Source organism: Micromys minutus (assembly GCF_963924665.1).
Source record: "Micromys minutus genome assembly, chromosome: 7".
NCBI classification, from domain to species: domain Eukaryota; kingdom Metazoa; phylum Chordata; class Mammalia; order Rodentia; family Muridae; genus Micromys; species Micromys minutus.
In genome coordinates this window covers 13559060-13581133 of record NC_137976.1, presented here as the reverse complement: position 1 = coordinate 13581133, position 22074 = coordinate 13559060, and positions in this window count along the sequence as shown.

The following is a 22074-nucleotide window of genomic DNA, read 5'->3' as shown; positions in this document are numbered from 1 at the left end:
TTCTTCGGCTCAGGCTTTTACATATGCTTTCAAGATTCCTTTTCTTGATACAATTTATGCAATGTATTTACCTCATTGGAATTCTAACATTTGCTATGTACATTACCAATCTAAAATTTATTTACAGTATTTGTTACAGAAAAAATTTTACTGTGAAGCAAATGCCAAATACATCTAACCATGATTCTATAAGTTTGTTTTCTCAAAGTTGATTAAACCAAGATCACCATAAACTGTTTTTTTTTCCTTTCCCAAGTAATGAGTTCTACAAAATTATAACCAAGTCAATTTCAGTGTGAAAATAGAAGCTTTTCTCATGAAACATATCCTGACTATAGATTCCCCTCATATACTCCTGCCAGTTCCTTGTCACTTCACCTTCTGTCTGGATATACTTCATTTAGTTTCACCTTAGAAAATAATGAGCTCCTAAGAGATAACAACCAAACATGAAAAAATAAAGGAAAAGATGATGCAACAGGTTCTGCAGAGGAATATGTGAGTATTGTCTTAAAAATGGCATGTTACACAACTACTTTTTACACAGTTATGTTTAGTGTTAATCTCAAATTTGACCAGATAAATTTCTATCTAGAGTTAGTGCAGCAACTCATGTCTTGCTGAAATATGGAAAGTAAGCCTATTTTTTTGGCAAACTGAGGTACTTTAATACAATATATTTTGATAATTTTTTCATCCAATTCTCCTCAGAACCTCCTCACTACCCCACATATTCAACTACCCTGAAAAGTACGTCTATATCAATTCCTATTGATGAGATTCAGGAATATTGGGATGAAGGTATAAATAATATAAAAGTAGAAGTTAGGTTGGACTATTTTGAAATATTATCTTGAAGATAATATGACCACTGAAACCATTAATTCATGTCAGCTGTAGTTACCTCACAAAATTAAGTCAATAATATCAGACAACTCAGAACAACAACAAAAAAAGCATCCCATGAAGTGGGACTAAAAATTGTTACACAAGGTTGGGATTGTCAGAAATGTTGAGAAGAATGTGTGTGTGTGTGTGTGTGTGTGTGTGTGTGTGTGTGTGTGTGTGTGTGAGTGTGTTTGTGTGTGTGTTAGTGTGTGGGGGTGTGGGGGTGTGAACATGTGTGTGTATGTATGCATATACATATTTATACATATAACATCTTGAAATATAAATATACATGTCTTATATTTGCATGTAATCTTGATTATATATGCATATATATATGTCCTACACATGTGTCTTAAATACTTGTGTGTGTGTGTATATATATATTTATATATGTTGAAGATATATATATATATGTATATATATATTGAGGATACATACATATGAATATATTGAGGATTTACATGTTTATTTAGTGAGGATATATATATACATATATTTGAATATGTACACACACACACACACACACATATATATATATACATATATTTGAATATGTACACACACATAAATATATATATATATATATATATATATATATATATATATATATATATATTCCAGATGAATTGTTTGCATTGAGAATTTTAAACTGTCAAAATTTAGAAAAGGCATTCAATTTAAAAAGCATGGAAATACTGACAGTAAATTTGATAAGAAGTTTCAAAAGCACTAAGCATGACAATGTGGTTATGCATCTTAGAGAACCTACTAATGGCATTTTCCTAAACTATCATGATACTAACAACATACTAAATACTTATCCTTCTATCCACAGACAAACGTAGTTCCAAAACCTAATGAAAAATTATTTTTGCAGCACACAGAGATTATCACAGAAATACACAACTGGATGAAATGCAAAGAACAAATGATGGTAGATGTTCAGACTCAGTTGATCCATCTACAACACAACTCAATACCTAATGCTTAAGGAACACCATGCAAGAAGGGGCAGAAAGAACACCTGTATATGCTAAAAGACAGTGTCTTCTATATATGAGAGGATGCTCTACCCATGAAATAATAGCAACATGGTCACCTAAATGAGACTTCCATAATGACAATGTTAGATGGCATGCTATGACAGATGGGAAAACCCCATAGAGCCCCAACCATAAGAATAAAATTACAGGCAGTTAGCAATTGCTGAGAGGGGGAGAATGAATTTTCTCTAAGGATGAGATAAACTATTCAGTCCCACATGATCAGTCTTTAACGCATATACACACAAGCAGCACATGTATTTGCACTTGAAATATTTCTTAACTATCAGGAGATATTTGGTACTATGTAAGATAATTTTCAATATTTTCTCTGTAACTAGGAACATTTGCAGATAACTGTGAAGAGTGAGTTCATAAATATTCTTTTAAGGTATTCATGAACAATTCTCAGATCTTAATGCTTGATTTGATGTCACAGTTATCAACCTCTCAATTCCATCAGTTACAAAAATTTTATATACCAATGTGATTGCCACACAGAAATACATGAGAGCATTTACAATATTCAGGAAGTTATCTTATCCCTGTTTTCTTATTCACCATTGCACACAAGCAGCTGATTTCTTTACAATTGCTTTTTATGGTACTTAATGGATGTATAGAATTGTAGAGTTTGGATTTTTTTTGTTTTGAGTTTCATCTGTCTCATTGCAAATATCAATAATGCTGAGAAGCTTGAAGTTCCTACATTAGAAATAAAATATTTTACCACAAAATATAAATAAAAATAAAAAGCATGCAATATATTAGCAAGTTTTTGTTTATCAAAAAAAGCAAATGAAATGATTTTTAACTTTTATTTGGAGGAGGGGATTAGCATGTATGCTTATTAATAGACTGCTACAATATTGCTGAGGTTACAATGAAGCAAACCAAGTCTTTTATCAGCATTTCTGAAACAAGCTGAGAATTCACTGGTGGTCACATTATTGTCTAGTATTAGTTGGCGAGGTATCATCCATTTTTCAGATGGCAAAAATGGGAGGTTTTACAAGAAAACAGACATTACATTGGAGATTAAAGTAAGCAGTTTTATAAGATGTTTGAGAAAAAAAGTAGTTAATTAGAAAAAGGAAGAAAGCTGCTAACTTCTGCAGGTCATTGACTTAAAGGAGAGATTACAGTTTTGTTTAAACACTGATATAGGGGCATAAAGATTTTGATGGTTATAATCAAACTTTCCATAGTTTTTTTTATTTATTTTTCTTCACTTTTAGTGAATGAAAGGGTTAACATTTGCACAGTGCCTTACATTTAATTTATTAATCATCATCATGAAACACAATTTTTTTATTTGTAGATTGTAAGTGCCACCAGACTACAAAGAAATCTTCACATTATAATAATGAATTGGGAATATTTAAATAAATCTGTTTATTGTAGTATCTGTAATGCCTTTTCCATATTAATTTAGTTTATATGATAAACAGCTCTAGGATTAAGAAAAAGTACAAAGAAAAATGTTATTTTTTATACTGAAATAATTGTTTCCAATCATGAAATTATATAATGTAAGCTTCAAATGAGGAATGAGCTTCATAAAAAAGCTCAGATGGAGTCTGGTTTAGTCTTGAATTATTAATATCTTGTTATGAAACTTACAGAGAAGGCAGAGTCTTTCTGCAGACACTGATAAGGTTACAGGACAGAAGGAGAATGCCAAGTCTATGGCCATGAAGGATAATTAGTTTCTGAATCTTTACCCTGCTGTCTTCTGATACTGTATCAAATTCCAAGATGGCTACAGAGACACAGATGGCAGCAAAGAAAAGAAAATAATTCTGTCAATTAGTAAATTTCAGTTTCTTATTGTTGGCTGAGTTCTGCCTTAAAATATTCACTGCAAATGAATTGTAAAGATGTGAATGAGTCACTGGGAGAGGAGTGGCCTAAGACAATTTGAGACTGTTGCACTGGAAGACAACAAATTAAAATGCAGAAAGAGACAACTGGCACTTTTACATAAGAAAAGAAAATACTATAAACAGGAGTAAAGTGGCTTCAAAAAAATCAGAGGCTACCAAATGGCACATGTCATGCACTTAAGGGGCAATTACCCAAATGTTTATTGTTAAGCCAGTTTTATAGTTAATGTTAAGTCTATTTATTTTCTTATGGTATATTGTAGAAGCTAGTTAAGGTATTCCTAGATTCATTCGTATTGCTGACTTGTGTGAAATAATCCTGCTATAAATACAGCGTAAGTTACAACTATAAAAAGTTCATGAGGACTTGACAAAATGAGACAATACAATTTATATGAATAAGTACAGACTTAAGAGGTCAGTGGCTGCTGTTTCATTATTTAAATTTTATAATGAAATGTAGGTTATATATATGAAAGATATTTGATAGACGTTTGCTAAGTAAAAGGATAGATGGGTAGGTTAGTAGACTGATGAATTCAGCCAATTCAACAATGGTAAAAATACTGAAATATAATATTCTCCGTAGTCAACACATTGTTCAATTTGTAAACATGATGTCATATAGGTATTAAATGTTATCACTAAAAGTCTAAAAACTGACTAGAGGTTGAAGAACATTGAATGAACCGTCAAAGGTCTTTATTTGTATTCATTAGAGTCAGGAACTCTAATACTAGTTTCTTAATTTCATGAACTGATATACATTTTGTTAGGAAATTGAATTGAGAGTTTTTTTTTAGTACCTGGGGGAGATGCATTTCCTATCAAATTTAAAAAAATATATATATTCAAAACCAGATAATAATTTTAACAGATCTCTTTTTTCAAAATTTAAATGAAAATATAAATATAGAATCTTCAATATTGGCCGGATTAGTAATATGAAATCATCCTTGGTAGCTGTTAATAATATAGACTAAATTTTCATATTCTTTAAGATAAGCAAGAGACTCTAGTTTCATTTTTTTTTTTGTGTGTTAACATACCAATATGCACATGGAGATAGTAGTTAGATGTAACATATTGTACATAAACACTCCTCTCTTTCTTATTCATGGGCAAAATCAGAGCTTTTTTTTTTTTTTTCATCTTTTTCTTGTCCAAGGTTCATTTTTTTTATTTTATAATACTTTTCATTTTTAATGTGTATAAATAATATTTTATTTGTACATTTACTATGGTTATGATACCTGGATTTGAGTGATTTTTCTAGAGAATTTATATTCAAATAAAACTAAAGATCTTAGAAACCATTGTATAAAAAGGATTGCCCATTTAGTTTAACAATATGCAATTAATTTAAAGGTATAATATATAATTAATCAACATCAACATAATTCATAGAAATGTAAACATTTCCAGTGTTAAAAGAAAATATAAGCTACACTTACTGTCTTTTGACAAGTGCATAAACATATTTTTGATTCAGAGTACTATAATTAGATTAATAAGAGAAAGATCAAATATGTGAAGTAGGCAAAGTTTTCTCTTTTATCATTGCCTTTTATTTGGATAAGCTCAACTTGAAATTGGTGAGACTTAATTGCTTATGAACCCTTGAAATTAATTCTTCAGTATTTTATATACAGTCATGTAGCCATTTGTATAAATTATAGACAACAGTTTTTGGTAAGTTTTGAACTGGCATTGCCCATCTGATAGAAGGGTAGGGCATTATTAGTGAAGCTCAAACATTTCTTTAGAAAGAAGAACATCAGACACAAACTGTGAGCAAATAAAACAAGGCTCTGTTATTTTTCTCTGTTTAAGTGCCAACAAACATAGACTCCAAAAATTTTAAAAATGCATAAGATATTAATGCATCCATGATTTTAATAATGAAGAATATCAAAATAGCATATATTATGAAACATAATCTGTTTAACCTATAAATGGTTTATTGATGGTCATAAACGTTGATGACTTTAGACCCACAGAAAATGAGATAGAAAGATATCACTGCTGAGTACCTGTCCTCCAACATAGCTGTAACCGTTTTGTTCCATGCCTGTCAGCTATTTCATATGGTCGCTGTGCTATGTCTGACAGTCACTGATGCAGAAATATAACTTGAGTAAGAGCATGGTCATGCTTACCACAAACCCTGTTATGTTCTGTATTTTCTGTCATTTGTTAATCTTAAGAAATTCCACAACTTTAAGCTCCACGTAGGACCAAGCAGCAGAAGGGTCCCTTATAACTGCCCTGTCTAGATACCCAGCATACCTTGAATCAGAGGGGATGAGGGGCAGCATGTCCAACACCTTCATGTGAGCTCATTGTGAGGTATTTTTTTTAATATTATTAGTGAGTCCTGAGAAATTTTTGGCATTGTAGTCCCAACCCTGAGTGCTGAGAGATAGCCTTGATCAATCAGTTTTAGAGTATGCACTCAGTACACCATCCTTGTCTGACTAAGATCAGCATGTGGTTTGTGGCAACTCCTAGACTCCAACAATAACACATTAAAATGAATCTACAATACATGTACTAGAGTTTGGAATACTAATTCATCTACTCAAGTACAGTCATATACATGCCACAATATAAAACAACCGGGAAGAGGAACTCAACTGAAGACCTGCATCCACAATCTCATTTGTAGAGCTTCTCTTTGATTACTAATTGAAGGCTGAAGGTTCTGTCACACTTTAAGTTTTGCCACTGTATGATGAATTTGCCACAGATAAATTGGATATGAATTCTCGTGAGAATCTTCTGTGCATTGACTTAAGAAAAAATTGAATTTACCAAATTATATTAAATCATTTTATGCAGAAATAAGAAAAAAAAACATTTCTAAGTAATATATACTGAAGATCACATTTGAAACAAGTCCCATGTTTTTTTCTGTTAAGGAAAATGTATAACAATATTATCTCATACTAATGAGAATTGTCAGAGTACAGAATGATCAACAAAAAGCAAGCAATCTAATTGTTAATTTATCTTGCTGCCTTGATGCTTTGAAAAGTAGCCTTTTACTTATTGGCATATAAAATGATATCACAAAATGAGACATGTATTTCAGGTTATTCTGATGTTTTGAAAATGTGTTCTATATCCTTTGAAAGTTTATCACTATCTACAAAAGAAAATATTTTACAATTGTCCTAAATTGATATTTGTTTTTGAAGGTCAATTTGAGAAGAATTGGATATTATTTTTTCTTAGATAATCAGCTGTGACTCGATTGTTCTTACTATATATGTGAGTTTGACATGTGTTTACAAGTTTTTAATCAATTGGATATATTATCCTTGTATTTTTCCTGTGTTTGAAATTTGCATCTGCTGTTTAACCTAAAGGCATAGCTCTTTAATTACTCAAGTGTTTCTTGTAACTCATTATGTTTCCTTGGTCCACACAATGCATTTGCATGTCCTGAATTACTGTAATTACTCAGATACTACCCGGCTTATCTTTTTGCATAATTTCTCTGCACCTGGAATAGTCCATTTGCATTTTAGGTACATCTTTATCTTTACTCTTGTGTAAATAGGGACAAATAAGGACGTTTTATCACAAAGTGAAAATTCATTCCTCTACCTCTACACTAAATCCTTTTCTGTTAAATATCTCATCAGCTACTTTTTCTCTGCAGAAGTGTGATTTTTCATCTTATGTGGTTGGTACTATAATTTGTTTATGGCCTTTATCCTAGAAAATAAATAAAAAATCGGTAAATGATGAGAAAACAGAACAAAACAAAACACAGGAGCTGCAGTGAAATAAGAAAAAGAAAGATGTATAAAATAGAATTTCAACTGGCATTTTGTGTGTGTGTGTGCAAATTTTTGCTATAAATATATCTGTTTAGCTTCATCAATTTTATATCTCATTTTTTGTGAGTTACACATTTTAAAATATTTTCATTAAGATAGGCTTAGGTAAGGATGACAGCAGAGGCATACCAATGTGGACTGACAAATTCCAATAAGGCCTCTACCCTTTCGAAACAATCACAGGCAAATACAGAATGCTGAGAGCAGGAAAAGCATGGTATTACCTCCAGAAGGTTACTCTGATTGGTCATACAATAACATTTTTTGTACTCTGAAAACATAGAAAGTAACACGATATAAACACTGCACAGGTCTAGGCCAACAGAAGCCTATAAATTGAAGCATGTAATAACATGAATGAAAATAGGCCATGATTGGAAGAAACAGAGGTGTATATACAAGAGAGATCCCAATCAGAATGCAGAGTTGTGAAGACAACATCCATTGGATACATTTACAAAATAATCTGTCATCTAATGCTCACGAAACACTGTGGATGAGAAGGCAAAGAGATCTCCAGAGCCAGGGAAGCAAAGAGTATGTTTGCTGGGCTTTGGGCCTCTTAGTAGTATCAGAAGCTCTACCAGTACATATTCTTGAAAGGACCATTCAAACATCAACTGAACAAGAAAGACACCACTGAACATAAATAACTGAAATGGCAAAAGCTTATGTGTCCTCAACCCTACACACACACACACACACACACACACACAAACATACACACACACTCTTTCTCTCTCTCTCACACACACACACAAACACACTCACACACACACACACTCACAACACACACACACACACACACACACACACACAAATAAAAATTTTAAAAAGCTACAGACAACTCAGTAAACCTGTTGGCCATAAATGTGGTCCGCCTCAGGAAAATACATCAAAGTCTCCATACATGGAAACAAAGAATTGAAGTTGATTATCCTTCTATGGATCACATCTGTGAGTCTCCTACTTCCAAACAATAAAAAGTTCCTGTTAATACCTTTCCTTCTATGACTCAATATAGGTATCAAATATCTTAAAAATTTTGGTCAACATTAATGAGATCAGAAGTAACAGGTATAATTTTTTGAGAGTATAGTGAAAGAAAAACATACCACTTATATTTACTTAAAATATACCTACAACTGCTGAGAAGCATATGGGCTGGCTAGTATGAAAACCGCACAAAACCCACAGGAAAGAATACATAGGATATAGCAGATGTTATCAAGCATGTAGAGAAAGAGGAACACTCTTCTATTGCAGTGGGATTGCAAGCTAGTAAAACCACCTTGGAAATCAATCTGGCAACTCCTCAGAAAATTGTAAAGAATTCTGTCTGAAGACCCAGCTATACCACTTCTGGGCATATATTTATAAGATGATCCAACATATATCAAGGATGCATGCTCCACTATGTTCATAGCAGCTTTATTTATAATAGCCAGAAGCTGGAAACAACCTAGATGTTCTTCAACAGAGGAATGGATACAGAAAATGTGGCACATTTACACAATGGAGTACTGCTTAGCTATTAGAAACAATGACTTTATGAAATTTCTAGGCAAATGATAGAACTAGGTAGTATCATTCTGAGTAAGGAAACCCAGACAGAAAAGAACACACATGGTATGCAGTCACTGATTCAGGAGTATTAAATCAAAATCTCAGAATACCCATGATACAACCCAGAAAGCATATGGAGCTTAAACAACAAAAGACCAAAGTGTGGATGCTTCAATCTTACATAGAAAGGAGAAGAAAGTAATAACAGGTGATACATGAAGGGAGGAACCAGTGAGGGAGAAAAAAAGGAGAAATAAAAATGGGGGGCAGGATCAGGTATTGGAAGGGACAGGAGAGAAGTTCAGAGGGCCTGGAAATCAAATAGAAATATGTATCAGTCAGGGATGAGGAACTAGGGATATAAACTAGAAAATCCCAGACGCCAGGGAAGATGAGTCTCCCAGAAACCAATGGGGATAACTTTGTCAAAAATACCCAACAAAGGGGAGATAGAAACTATAGAGACCTCCTCTAGTAGATAGGCATGGCCCCCAGTTGAGTAATGGGGCCAGACACCCATCTCAACTTTTTTAACCCAGAAATATTTCTATCTAATGAAATAACAGGGACAAAAATAAAACAGAGACTGTAGGAAAGGCCTCCAGAGACTTTGCCACCTAGGGATTCATCACATTTGGAGACACCAAACACTACACTATTGCTAATGCCAAGAAGTGCTAGGTGACAAGAGCCTGATATGGCTGACCCCTGAAAGGTTCTACCAGCACCTGACTAATAATACAGATGCAAATACTCACAGCAAACCATCAGCCTTTGTCCAGAGACACCAGTGGAAGAGCTAGGGAAAGGACTGAAGGAGATGAACGGGCTTGTAACACCATAGGAAGAACACTATTAACTAACTGGACTTCTCTAAGCTCCCAGAGACAACTTCCAACCAAAGAGTACACATGGAGGGCCCCATGGTTCAGCAACATATGTAGCAGAGGATGGCCCTATCTAACTGACAACAAGGAAAGGGAGAGCCCTTGGTCCAGTGGGGGTTTCATGCCAGAGCATAGACAGATGTTAGAGAAGTGAGGCTGGAGGAGCACCCTCATAGAGGTAAAAAGAGAAGGGGATGGGATGGGGCTTGTGAGGGGCAACCAGTAAGTAAGGTAGATATCATTTGAGATATAAACAAATAAAATTATGACTACTACTATTAATAATAATAATGATTTTATTTATAATAGAATAAATAGGAACCACAATGTAGGAATTTAAAATACTGAAGTTCAGTACTTGATCCTAGCATAAAACATTTGTGATTATATATTAAAATAGATAGAAAAGATCTCAGAGGGGTAGGGATAGGAGAAAGTATAAGTAGAAGGTACTGTATGCAAAAAAAATCTTATTTTTATTAAAAGAAAATACATAACACAAATGTAAAATAATAAAACAATTATTTTTACATAATTTTAATTTCTTTATAAATATGTAGCCAAGTTTTTAAACAATCTGTTATGTCAGTATAGAAAACATCTGAAAATATTAAATATGGATTGATAATGGAATACTGGGTAGAGAGGTATAAACCAGCAAGTCTTGTAGGGAAAAAAAATGAAATAGTAGAATTGCCCATTTGAAACAATTAACCGTGAATCATGTAATTATATCACAAATTAATACATACAGACACACACACAAACATGCGCCTTACACAGCTCTACATTATGTAATTGGCTAGAGAAAAATTGGGTATATGTAAAGCACATTCTTTATTATAAGTCATTCAGTTGAATACAAAGCAGTCAAAAATAAAGAAACTCTATAAATTGAGAAAGCCCGGGATGTCTACAAGATGCTATTCAAAAGAAAAGAAAGCCAAGGTCAGATTGGCAGAAGTTTCTACTTCAAATGAGCTAGACCACAAGTTAAAAAGGATTTGCTATTTCTCTTTTTGTGCCAAAATTTCTTGAAAATGCTAGAAAATATTAAATTCTAGCATGGCTATTAACTTTTATTCTGTTTCAAAGAATTTATTTTTTTCTTAAAATTACAAAGAGAAAGTTTTTTTAAAAGTATTCATTTTTAATTGTAATAGTTTTAAAATTATGATGGCCAAGATTATTTACTGTCACATATGTCTTACGGGTTAGAATTCTATCAGATGCTGAGGCTAAAGAAATATACAAAAATTTTTATTAATTCCATTTTTCTACATGGCAGAAACATAATCTTAAAATTCCTGGGCAAGCAGATTAAAGCCATAAATCTGAGTTTATCACACTGCTTTGGATTAGTTAAGGAAGCAAGCAGTCCCTTTTCAATATCCAGACGAGAAATTGAAAGCATAAGCCTGAGAGTGCCCAAATAGCGATTTCAAACAGCAGATTTACAGCCTCTGGATCATTGTGATTCCATACAAAGAACTAGAAAAGTTATCACAATGTTCACTTCCTGAGAGACAAAAGCCAAGTATGGAGGTACTAGTCAGACTGCTTGATCAAACAATAAAATTCACTTGACTCCACAGTTCAAAAGACAAACCATGTCAGCACAAGAAAGTGAATATTGTACAGGCTGCAAAGGCAGGTGCAGACCACAAGGAAGTGAATACAGGTATTATTTTGCATTTACTCTCCTTTTCACAGAATTTCTCAAAACATTTTACATTCTTGTCTCTAAATACATGAATATTGCAGCTATTTTGCCTCCGATGTTCTTCAAAGTATTAGAGTCACTACAATCCAAAATATTGGCTCCAAATTGAGCACTGTCAACATTTAAACCCACAGAGAGAAGCAACGCAAATGTTCTCTATCAACCTCAAGCAACTGAAACTGAAACACAAAGCATGCAGTCTTCCTCTTATTTACTTTGCTGAAAAGAGCCTTTCTTCAAAGTCACAAGGGGAAATCTGACTTCAAACCTTTTGAAGCAAGTCTAGAAAGTCTGATGGTTTTTTCAGCATAATACTTGTTTCTAACTTAGTTCCGTTTGCTTAAGACTCACTGTACAACTACTTTCTATTGATTTATAGCTATAACATGCACAACATCTGGTGCAAACAGAAAGACAACAGAAATCTTTATGATACCAATCGAGAGGGTGTCAATCACAATGTTTCAGACACATAAAATATATAACGCAGTTTTTAGGATGGTGAAGCAGCAGGCACTAAAGTACTAGAAAGGAATGAGTAACATAGAGAGAGACCATGCACCAAAATAAAATGTGGAATAGAATGCTGTGGTAGATCTCCAAAGGATTGACTTAACATGCATTTAAAGATATAAGTCAGTTCTCCAGATGTCATTGGTAAACTTCAAATAAAATTACATAATCTTCAGGTTTCAGGAATTATTTGTTTTATTGATGTTAGCAACTCTTTGTTTAATAAAGCAAATATAAATAATAAAAATTATTACATAAAATTATATCTATAGTTTTCAGATTTTTACATATATGCAGTCTTTCCATTATAACAACAGAAACCTTATTTACGTGTTTGTAATTGAAATATTTCTTCAAATGGATTATTATATAATAGATAGATGGTAGATAGGCTGATGACATTAACCACCTTTATTTATTCAAAAGTTTGAAAATATATGAATTTAATTAACTATGGCATTCTTAAGAATGTTTATCATAATTAAGTACCAACCAGATGACACAGAAGAAATTATCTAGTTTGAATACATATGGAGAACGTAGAATTATCATATAATATTTTCTGATCTTGCTGAAAGGAAAAACGACATCATGACTTGTCATTGAAGTACAAACATATATAAATAAGGTATTACATAAAATATTGCATTATATAATATAAACTTTTTAATCTACCCTATTGTTATTAATTTATAGGCTTGTGTATTTAATATCATCATTACTCAGTACAATAAAAATTATTATTAAGGTATCTTGGAGGATGCCTTAATATTCATTGGCAAGATTTCTTGAATATATTCATAGTCATGCACTTTTATTTTGAGATAAGTCAGAATACATAAAAGTAGTATTTTTGCTATATAGCATTTCATTATACTTATATGAAATTGATATTAGCATGTCTTTCTCTAGGAATACTTATAGCAGGCAATACACAGGCATTGCATAATGATCTTTAATTTCAATCAACAATATTTTAATCTCTGAACAGAATTGAATATTGGGAAAATAATCTTTAAATAAATACAAATTAAATCTTTGTATATTATATTTATTGTAGAGTACTGAAACTCTTTGCAGTTGTCCAGAGATTGAACAATAGATGCTTAATTAGATTTTTAGTTCGAAAGAACAATGAAAAGAGGGACAAGAACAGTTGTTGTCTACTAGTTAATATCTAGCTAAATGAAATCTAGAAACATCAGTCCTCAAAAGAGCTAGACTTGTCCAAAGACAACAGTGGGAGCTGACTTCAGTAGTTGGAAACAGATTTACAATAGACTAAATCCAAAAGTTCATAATGTCAACATTCTATGCTTTGTTAATTTTAGTAGGTTCTTTTGGCATTTTAAGTTAGTTTGACTTTCTTCTGGCTTCTTATGAGTTACCAGTTTGAAACTGCAAGGAAGCAATTGCTTTGCACAGTATTTCACTGTTATAATATATTGAAGTATTTCATCTCATTGTTATAGGCATTTCTTTTCTTTGTATGAAATAGAAATTCTTTGTCTTGATTTTTTTATGAACTTGTGTGTTCATCTTTTAAAAAATTGCTTATATTTGCTAAGTTCGTGGCATATTATTCATTTACCTTTCATCTCTTAATCACCATGCCAGAGAAAGATCTCACATATGCATGTCAGGAAAGGGCTCTTATAAAATATTCTGCCAAATACTACAAAGTAGAAATTAAAAAAAAACTGATATCCCTGATTGTGTATAAACTAGGCATAGATAGAATGTATCTCCTCCAGCTCATGCAGAATGCTAATTTTAATTGTATAAAAAAATACAAAACCAGTGTAATATTGAATTAAATAACAATTTTATACTTCACAAATAATTTAGTGCATAATTAAAATATTGTGTAGGAGATAGTATTATGTTGTAAATTTGACAGTCAAGAAAAAGTTGGGAAATGACCCTCTTAGCCTGTTTGCAAGAGATTATCTTGTTAACTTTAATTGATGTGAGAAGATCCTGTCTAAACTCGGATGGTGCCTATCTGTGCAAGAAGTGGCAAGCAAGCACAAATAAATTTGTTGCTCCTTATTTTTATTTTTACATATGTTAAAGATTTCACTGCCAGGAAGAACTATTAGGAACTGAAGTATTTCTAGCACCATTTTTTTCTCAAGGTAATTGACCAAAGCATCAGGAAAACAAACTAAGACAGGAGCTTTTGGTGCATGTTTAGAAGCAATAGTGACTTCTAAGCTTTTCTATATTTACAGTAATGCTTACCTGAATATAGATTCACTCCAGCTATGTACCTACTTATTCACTTGGAAAATGACCCAATTGCCATGAAAGCATTAAGTAAATGCCCTTGGTAATCCATGCTATTTCTGGAATTTGAAGTACATTTTCCTTAGTACTACTCTCTACCTTCATTTACATGGGGAGGAATTAAACTCACAGCATTGTAAGTGTTCACTGAAATGAAGGAAATGAATATTTTTGAAAGAAAATTTTGAAAACTTTTATAGTCTTTTAAATATGTTATAAAGCTATGAATAGATTAACTATGCAAAATTCTACTCTGAAAGAACATAAACCTTGGCTAATGATTGCACTTTAAACGATAGCAGTAGGAACTACAGTGAAATTGTGCCATTACCTAGATGGGCAATTTAAAAGTTGTTTAAAGACTCCTTCAGTGGAATAGCTCCAAAAAAGAAAAGACATTTTTGAGCAATTCACATGAAAGAACACTAAATAATATGTACAGGAAAATTAGTAGCATATAATGCTATTGCTGATACTAAAACCCAGGCATTTTCAGGTGAAATTAAATATGATGTTGAAATAGAATTTTTCAATGATTTTGATAACTTTTTCACTTTCAACTATATGTATATATTCATTTAGTAATTATTTACGTATAGAATAATTATTCTTAAATAACTCTTATGCACTTCACTAAATATTTTGCAACTTTTCTTGTTAAAATATATATTATATGTATGATATACCGTGTATATAAAACAAATAATATATGTATATAACTGTATGTATTTACTTAATTTACTATAATATATTTTTATTTATCTATATATTTAATTGGCCTGGAAAATGTGTTTCCTCATGTGACAAAATTAAGACAAATGTAAATACTTATTGGTTTTCTGTAATATTTGTTATTTTTGAAACTTTAAATTTACATAACTTATATTGCTATGAATATTGGTTTCCACTTTATGCATTCATACTAATCTGGGGTGAATTAAATATAGAAGTTTGTACTGCTTGAAATTGAAAAATATTTTATGTAGAAAGGAAAAATATAAAACTTAAAATTTTTAAATTAATTTCTAGAAAAGATTGACCATACCCTTCATGGATGGAAAAATGACAATTAAGCGTTAATGGGAGGAGGGTTGTAATTTATTTCATGATGTTCCCACTTTTAAGATAGTCTAATCCCAGTAAATAAAGTACTAAGCACTTTGAGAAATAAAGGTACCAAAAGAGATCAGGGAGCCAGAGAGAGAGGGGGGGGAAGATGAAGATAGGCAGTTTGTTTAATGACTTTTAAAGTCAGGTGTCAACCAAGAATGGCCAGATACTGAGAATGTGAAGAAACCAGTGTGTAAACTCCAGTAAAAGCATGGCTTGTCCTTTTTCTCTTTGGATTTTTCTCAGGAACTGACCACACCATATTCTTCTAGGTCTGACCTTTCTCTGTCTTACTATTGTTTTCTCAGCATAGCATACAAAAGAGATATTAGATAAACTCTAAATTTTATATTATATTAAGTTATAAGTTATTCCTAAATTCATCCACTGTTGACTCTGTTTAAATCATAAAAGATAATGATTTTTTCCTGACTAATTTGTAATTGACTTTCAGATTATAAGATTTTTATCTTGAATGAAGTGTTTAAGATAGTATAACATGGTAGATGAAATAGTTTCTCACAGCCAGTTTCATCAGGACTGGCAGCCTGCTCACAGGTGGCTGGGCACTTAGAAGAGCTGCAGGAGGGCTGTTATCCCTGAGTGAAGACATGAGTCCACATTTTCTCCCCACTGTCTACCACAGGAGAGGCCAACCAGAACTCTCAATCTGCAGGTGACAATGCTGCCTGGGAGCACAAACTGCCAGCCCAAGGCCAACCTGGCTCAGTTGGATATGGACTGGGCCCTACAATTGGAACTCACATCCTACCCAAAGAGAGAAACACCCAGGAACAACCTCCCTCTGAAGACCACAGACCCACAGTAGAGAAAATCTCTGGTGTCAACAAGATCCCTTAGAATCGGCTATAAGCAGATGGAAAGATGCAAGGGCAAGAATCTAAGAAGCATAAACCAAGACAACCTGGCAACATCAGAATCCAGTTCTCTCACCACTGAAAATGTTGGATATTCCAACTCATCAGAAAAACAAGATTTAGACTTAAAATCATACTTCATCATGATGAAGGAAATCCTTGAGAAGCACATAAATAACTCACATAAAAAAGGATTGGAAATTAAGGAGAACACATTCAAGCAAATCGGACCTCTTAAAGAGGAAGGAAAAAACAAAACAAAAAATCACTTAAAGAGCTACAGGAAAACACAAATAAACAGGGGAATGAAATGAAAGCAGACATAGAAACAATGAAGAAATAACAAAAGTCAGAAATCCTGAAGTAGAAAAACCTAAGAAAGACATCAGGAGTCATAGATGGAAGTCACAAGCAGAATACAAGAGATGGAAAAAAGATTCCCAGGAGGAGACAATATCATAAAAATCATTGACACCACAGAGAAAATGCAAAAATCAAAAAGATTCCAATACAAACCGTCCAGGAAATCCAGATCACAATGAGAAGACCGAAACTAAGGATAATAGGTGTAGAAGAAACTGAAGACTGAGAATTAAAAGGCCCAGTAAATATTTTCAACAAAATTATACAAGAAAATATTCTTAACCTAAAGAAGGAGATGACCACGAAAATAAAAGAAGTCTAAAGGACCACAATTAAATTGAACCAGAGGAAAATTTTTCCAAAACATAATAGTCAAAACAACAAATGCAGAAAACAAAGAAAGAATAGTAAAAGCGGTAAGAAAAAAAGGACAGGTAACATAGAAAGGCAGACTGATGAGAATTACATCACACTTTTCAACATAGACTATGAGAGTAATAAAAAAAGTAATGAAAAAAAAAAAAGAAAAATCACATTTTACTCATCAAAAAAAAAAAAAAAAAAAAAAAAAAAAAAAAAAAACAACAAAAAAAAAAAACTATCAAGATAAATCTCAATCCTGAGCATCTATGCCACAAATCTAAGGACAACCACATTAATAAAAAAATAAAATAAAATAAAATAAAAAGCTACTGAATCTCAAACCATTTATTGCACCACTATGCATATTATAAGAGTATTACAAACTAATGCTAGTCTTCAATAACACCAAAAATTACAAAAAGATAAGCAATATTCTATTCAATGATGTCTTGGTCAAGGAAGAAATAAAGAAAGAAATAAATAAGTTTTTTTAATTTAATGAAAATGAGGGCACAACATTGCCCAAATTATAAGAAACAGTAAAAGCAGTGCTATGGGAAAAATCCATACCTATGAGCCGCTCCAAAAAGAAACTGGAGAGAACATATAATGACACCTTGATAGCACACTTGAAAGCTCTAGAACAAAAAGAAGCAGATATACCAAAGAACAGTAGACAGCAGGAAAAAAAAATCAAACTCAGATCTTTAATCAACCAAACAGAATATCAAGAAAAAAAAACTATACAAAAATCAACAAAACCAAGAGCTGGTTCGTTGAGAAAATCAATAAGATTTATAAACTCTTGGCCAGATTAACTAGAGGGCACAGAGAAATTATCATTATTAATAAAATCAGAAATGAAAAGGGAGACATAACAAAAGAAAATGAGGAAATTGCTGAAATCATCTGATCCTACTATATAAGCCTATACTAAAAAAAATGGAATAACAAAAGACCTAAAATAGTGAAATCCATCTTCAGCAACAAGAAAACATCTGTGGGAATCACTATCCCTGACCTCAAGCTATATTACAACCAATTGTGCTGAAAACTGCATTGTACTGGTACCAAAATCAGCATGGGGATCAATGGAATAGAATAGAAAATCCATAAATGAGCCCTCACATATATGGTCACCTGATTTTTGACAAAGGAGCCGTAAACACTCAATGAAAAAAGGACAGCCTATTCAAAAAATGGTGTTGGTCCAACTGGCACTCAGTATACAAAAGAATGAAAATAGACCCTTTCTTATCTCCTTGTACAAAGCTCAAGTGTAAGTGGATCAAAGATCTCCACATTAAACCAGATACACTGATATTATTACATGAGAAGTAGGGGAAACCTTAGAACACATAGGCACAGGAGAAAATTTTCTGAAGAAAACACCAATGGGTCAAGCTCTAAGTCAAAGATTAACAAATGGGACTTAATGAGATTGCCAAGTTTTTGTAAGGCTAAGGACATTGTCATGAAAACAAAACGACAGCCAACAGAATGGGAAAAGATCTTTAAAAACTGCACATCAGATAGAGGCCTAATATCCAAGCTATACAAAGAACTCAAAAAGCTAGACACCAGAAAATCAAACAACCCCATTAAAAATGGGGTACAGTGCTAAACAAAACATTCTCAATGGAAGAATATTGAATGGCTGAGAAACATCTAAGGAAGTGCTAGACATCCTTAGCCATCAGGGAAATGCAAATCAAAACAAACCTTAGATTCCACCTCACACCAGTCGGATTAGCCAAGATGGAAAACTGAGATGGAAGCAGATGCTGGTGAGGTTGCAGAGAAAGAGGAACACTTCTCCACTGTTGGTGGGGTTGCAAACTGCTACAACCACTTTGGAAATCAGTCTGACGATTCCTCAGAAAATTGGAAATAGTACTACCTGAATACCCAGTTATTCCAAATCTGGGCATTTACCCCAGAGACGCTCCAACATAGAACAAAGACACATGCACCACAATGTTCATAGCACCTCTATTTATAATAGCCAGAAGCTGGAAAGAACCCAGATGTCCTTCAGTAGATGAATGGATACAAAAATTGTGGTACATTTACACAATGGAGTACTATTCAACCATCAGAAACAATGACTTAACCAAATTCTTAAGAAAATGGCTGCATCTAGAGAATATCATCCTGAGTGAGATAACCCAGTCACAAAAGAACAGACATAATATGCAGTCACTGATAGTGGGATTAGTAAAGATCTGCTAACCCCAGAGGCTCGGACAGCCCAAGAAACAACTCACAGACTGTGTGAAGTTCAAGAAAAAAAAAAAAAAGGAAAGAAAAGAAAAGAAAAATAAAGTCATGCTCAATCCTTACACATCAAGAACAAGTTGACTAATTCCGCATTACACCTTGATTTACATGTACTTTTGCTCATTGTAAATAGTAAGACCTTAATGCAGAGTATCAAACCTTAAAAAAAAAAAGAAGAAAAAAATACTGGAAAATCTGGATGAAATTTTCAAATTTTTAGACAGATACCAGATACCAGAAAGATTTGAATACCCAAGAAAAAGTACCCTCTCAGAGTGGGGTACACCTGTACCTTAAATTATTAATAACTGAAGAGCTAAAAATATAACCTTATAGCAATTTTTGGTATTTGAAAATCATTTGTTTAATGTATATACAGCAAGAAAAATTTGACTATTTCCATGTTATGTTTTGTTTTGTTTTACATATACTTTATGCTTTTTGTAACTACTAAAATTTCAATGCTTATTATCAAACCTTTAAAAATCATCAAGTACTGACCAGGTACCAAAGTTACATCAGGATCAGATAAACCATCTAAACAGTTCCATAACCCCTAGAGAAATACAAATAGTCATCAAAAGCCCCACAAAAAAAAAAAAAAAAATAGCCCAGGATCTGATGGATTTCGTGCAAGATCAAAGACCTCCACATAAATCCAGGTACACTGAAACCATTAGATGAAAGAGAGGAGAAAAGCTTAGAACATGTAGTCATGGGAGAAATTTTCTGAACAGAAGACCAATGGTTTATGCTCTAAAATCAAGATTCTACATATGGGACCTCATGAAATTGCAAAGGTTCTGTAAGTCTAAGGACACTATTAAGAAGAGAAAACAGCAGCCAACAGATTGGGAAAGGATCTTTACTAATTCTACATCTGATAGAGGGCTAGTATCCAATATATACAAAGAACACAGGAAACTAGACTCTAGAGAACTAAGTAATCCTATTAAAAATGGAATACGGAGCTAAAAAAGAATTCTCTGCTGTGTAATATTGAAAGGCTCAGAAGTACCTAAAGTAATGCTTAACATCCATAGTCATCGGGGAAATATGAATCAAATCAGCCCTGAGATTCCACCTCATACCAGTCAGAACGGCTAAGATCAAAAACTCAGGTAATAGCAGATGCTGGTGAGAATATGGAGAAAGAGAAACATTCCTCCAATGTTGGTGCAGTTGTAAACTGGAACAACTACTCTGCAAATCAGTCTGTCTGATCCTCAGAAAATTGGACACAGTACTACCTGAGGACCCAGCTATATTACACCTGAGTATATACCTAAAATAAGCTCCAACATCTAACAAGGACACATGCTCTACCATATTTATAGAAGCCTTATTTATAATTGCCAGAAGCTGGAATATACCCAAATGTCCTTCAACAGAGGAATAGATAAAGAAAATGTAATACATTCACACAATAGAGAACTACTCATCTATTAAAAGCAATGACTTCATGAAATTCTTAGGCAAATGGATGGAACTTGAAACTATTATCGTGAGTGTGGTAACCCAGTCACAAAAGAACACTTATAGAATGTACCCACTGATAAGCAGATATAAACTCAAAAAGCTCAGAATACTCAAGAAACTATTCACAGAACTTATGAAGCTCAAAGAGAAGGGAGGCTAAACAGTTGAATCCCCAGTCCTTTATTGAAGGAAGAACAAAACATCCATGAAGAAAATAAAGGGAAAAATAGAAAAGAAGGGATTAGAGAAAAGATTACCCAGAGACTGCCTCCCCTGGAGATCCCCTTCCATATATACCCAATAAACCCAAGCACTATTGCTGATGCCAAGAAGTGCTTACCAGTAGTGACCAGCTATGGATGCCTCCTCAGAGGCTCTGCCATAGTCATACAGATACAGCTTAGTATACTTGCAGCTAACCATCAGACTGAACACAGGGACCCCAATGAAGGTGCTAGAGAAAGGAATGAAGGAGCAGAAAGGGTTTGCAACCTTATGGGAGGATCAACATTATCAACTAACCAAACCATCCACAACAAATCCATGGACTAAAACGCCAACCAGTGAGCACATATAGAGGGACCCATGACTTCATATGTATATACAGCAGAGAATGAATATCAGTGTCTGGCATCAATAAGAGAAGAGACATTTGGTCCAGTGAGGGCATGCTTTCCTGATGTAGGGGAATGCCAAAGAACTGAGGTAGAGAAGATGATTGAGAGGGTGCACTTTTCTGGGAACCAAGCTTAGGACAGGGGGATGGGAAAAGGGGGGAAGGAAGAGGATAGAATATATATCCTCTTATAATATAATATAATATAATAATATATATTATAAATATATAATAAAATATAATAATAATATATAATATTTTAAATGTAAATACAGTGAGTACCCAATAAAATAATAGGCAAAAGTCAGTATAATATAATAAAACAAATACATTGTTTGA